This window comes from Lactuca saligna, chromosome 8, assembly GCF_052625555.1.
Source record: "Lactuca saligna cultivar CGN05327 chromosome 8, ASM5262555v1, whole genome shotgun sequence".
NCBI lineage: Eukaryota > Viridiplantae > Streptophyta > Magnoliopsida > Asterales > Asteraceae > Lactuca > Lactuca saligna.
The window spans coordinates 45,839,713-45,843,497 of NC_136424.1; the positions used below are offsets into that span (position 1 = coordinate 45,839,713).

The 3,785-nt window shown below is 32.5% G+C and overlaps 1 pseudogene; it reads left to right on the plus strand.

Annotated features, from left to right (window-relative positions):
• Nucleotides 1-2,566: 2,566 nt before the first annotated feature.
• Nucleotides 2,567-3,167, plus strand: LOC145009592 (protein LIFEGUARD 4 pseudogene; annotated as a pseudogene).
• Nucleotides 3,168-3,785: the final 618 nt, after the last annotated feature.

Sequence of the window (3,785 nt, forward strand, 5' to 3'; positions counted from 1 at the left end):
AACAAATATCTCCATATTAGAATATATACAAATATAAGGTGTACTTTTATATCAAAATGAAGATAACATTTATGTTTACTAAGAAAAAGTGGGATCATAGTGATATTCCTAATCTTGTATGAATAAAACATATTTAATCATGAAAAATTACATTATGACCATGCCAGGTTTTTTTTTACCTTGACTCGGAATGTATTTCTAAGATAAAAGACTTAGGAATGACAAGATACATTCTTGAAATGTAAAATCTATAGAGATAGAAGATATTTATGTAAGGAGCTACACAAGAATTATAATTAGACTACGACTTCATTATTGAATGAAAAGTAGGTTTTGTAGGAATGAGGCCCAAGCAATGAATAATTAGACAAACCATTAAATAAGAATAAAATACTACTTCACAAGTTGAAATTAAATATGATTAACTAGATCATTGAAAAACTAGGTTGAGTCATTCTTTTCAAGGATAACCTAGAAATCTTTTGTGACTTGCAGAGTATACTTAATCAAACTAAGAGACTCTATGTCACATCAAAGCATTGATCATATTCGCCAAGATATTTAACTATACTTTGAGTAAATTCACATGTGGAGATGATAGTATTCGAAGAATTCAAACAAATTAAGTTTAGTCGGACCCATTAATAAAGTCCTTCCATTTAAGCTAAGTACGAGTGGTCACACTTGAGCTATAAGACTTCACTATTCTAGAAATGTGATTTTGATTTGAATTTAGTATTTGAATATTGGAACATTAAGACAACCTCTATTATATATTGTTTTGATATATTAGGATATGATCATCATATTTATACTTGTTGTGTTCTATATTAACAACTTTAATCTATTTATAATCTTATTATTTTAAAAAGTTCATAGTCTATTATAATTGTAAGAGCAATTATGAAATAAGACTAATATAAATTAGACTGGTCAACTCTCACAAGATGAAAGTAGGTAAGTAGTTCTAACAAAGTTTCATAGGTATTTGTCAAAGAACTGGTACTGAACGAACCCGCATCAAGATCATCTCATATATTGTAGTTATGAGTGATACTTGATTAAAATGTACTATCTTTGTATCTTTAACACTAGAGATAAATAATGGAACTTAAGTGTAGAGAATAGTGTGTTTTGATATGATCAAATGTTGATCCTTAAAGGGACAATTATAAAATCTATTTTCAGGTATAATATGAACTATGCAATTTGTTTCACTATTAGCGATGACACTTTTATATCTCGCCACTATTAGCATAGCTGATACTGGCAATTATTCTTGTTAATACATGATTATTTAGTAAAAATCTAAGTTTGAATATGTACTTGATATGTTGTAATTTAATATTTAGTATAAATATCAACACAAATGAGTTAGAACATTAGGTATGTAGTTGATATGTTGATATGATGTCATTAAATTACCACAATCGTTTAGAAAGAGCTTCAGAGGATGTACAATCAAGAAGATCTTTTTGAACGTTTGAAACACAATTCGCTAAAACGTGTCTAATAGCAAAAACTGACTTCCCTTTGCTAACGAATCCCATTATATAAAACGCATGTTCAATTTATTATTATTATTTTTAATAAATGATTTATGGTAATATTTTTAATAACTAGAGACAAACTTTATAGCAATACATATAAATGGCTAAACGGTAATACCATTGGCACACTGGTAGGTTGAATATGCGCAGTTGAATGCAGAGCAGGCGACAACCAAATTAACCTTTTAAGTTTGAACCATGCCTGCCAGCTATTCGGTTAAATGCCACAATGTGAATTTAGATATCTAGTGTTACTTTAGGTCTTCTTTTACCTGACTCAACTGCAACTTGCTTAAGGAGTTGAGTTGAAGAAAACAGTAAAAGCATTAAAAGGAAATAGGTTTCAAAGTTTTTTAGATAATTCGATAGAATAAAATCGATATTTTATTCCTTAACGCTTTTTCTTTGAAAAAAAAGAGAGAAAATTAATTATGTGTTATTGTACAAAATATATATTGATTTGTATTTTTTTTTAAATAACCAAAAATTTCCGACTTATTAAGGATTCATCATTTACAATAAAAAATAACTTTATGTAGTATTAAAAAGGAAAAAAGACAAAACTTCAAAAATGGTCCCTTTGGTTTCCGAAAATATCAAGTTTAGTCCTTAAATTCAAAAAACCTCACAGATGGTCCCTATGGTTTCAAAAGTTTTAATGTTTAGTCCTTCATCATTTCAATATCCGGTGACCATTTATGAGGTTTTCTCTTATTATCTTAATTTTTTTATTAAAAAAGAAAAAGAAAAAATGAAAGAAATTTGATATTTCTCTCTCTCTCTCCCCCTTGCCTCTTCTCTCGTCGTCGGCGATCATAAATCGACGATGAGTCAAGAAGTTTCTTAAATCCTCCAGGAAACCACTGTTGGCCATCTTTATAACTCCTTCCAAAACCCCTTGTTACTTTTTCGTTAAGTTCAGAATTTGTTCAAATACCCTCTTGTTTTCCCAATTCCAAACCCTAATTTCTTAATTTCGAGTCAAATAGTCGGAAGGTTACTCAGATTTCTCTAAGATGTGGCACCAACAACCATTTGAGAAGTCTGTCGTGGAGTCGAGAATAAGCGGAGTGTTATATCCAACGATGTTAGAGTCGCCTGAACTCTGGTGGTCATTCATTCGGAAGATATACTCTATCGTCGCCATACAGTTACTTCTTACCATCATTGTCGGTGCCGTCATTGTCTCTTATCATCCCATTGTCACTTTCATGACAATAACCACCGGTGGATTGGTTTGTTATATTGTTCTGATCATCGCACCATTCATAAGTAAGTTCTCGAATTAGTTTCCCTCGATTTCTTTGTAATATATGCATTTTTTTGGTTTAAATCATGCGAGCATGAATCGATGAGGTTTTTTTGTTATAATTTGCTCTGATCCTTATTATGGTTTGCTTCTATCAATCGTCAATAAATGAAATTCTAGTGGTATAATTTGGTTTGATTTCTTTGTAACTTCTAATGCTCTTTCGAATTCGTGTGATCGTGTATTTGATTACAGTTTTGTGTTGTTTTACAGCCCTGTGCCCATTGTACTATTATCATCAGCATCATCCGATCAACTATCTGCATCTTGCGATCTTCACTCTGACTCTTGCTTTCGCAATCGGTTGACATGCGTATTCACTAGCTGAAACAACGAAGTAGCAACGGAGGGAAGCAGCGATCCTCAGGGGTGTTTGGTTGTTTCTGATCAACATGAGGAAGGGTGGAGGAGGGTTGTCCACATTTCGTCTTCTGGCTGCTCCGGTGACTAAAACGGAGAACCCGTTTCTTGATTTTGTGAATGATTTCATTGGGTTGCTAATCGATTTCATGTCTGTTACTCAGGCTCAAATTCTTGGAGAACTTTTAGGGAGGAAGAGAAAGATAGAGAAAGATAGGATGGGGATCGGAGTGTAACTTACCAGAGGAACCGGTGATAGAATTTGGTGGTGACAAACGGTGAGGAATGATGCGATGGTGGGGGCAACGAAGAATGATTTGATTCGATCGATCGAGAGAGAGAGAGAGAGAGAGAGAGAGAGAGAGAGAGAAAAGGGGGAAGAAGATGTTTAATATTAAATAATTATATTTATTTATTTATTTATTTTTTAAATTAAGACAAAACTTCATAAATGGTCCCTGTGGTTGTGAGATGACAGAAATGCCCTTCACTTAACGGCTAATTGTTAACGGAGTTAGCGAAAAGGATCATTTGTTAAAAGTTTTGAAACCACATGGACCATCTGT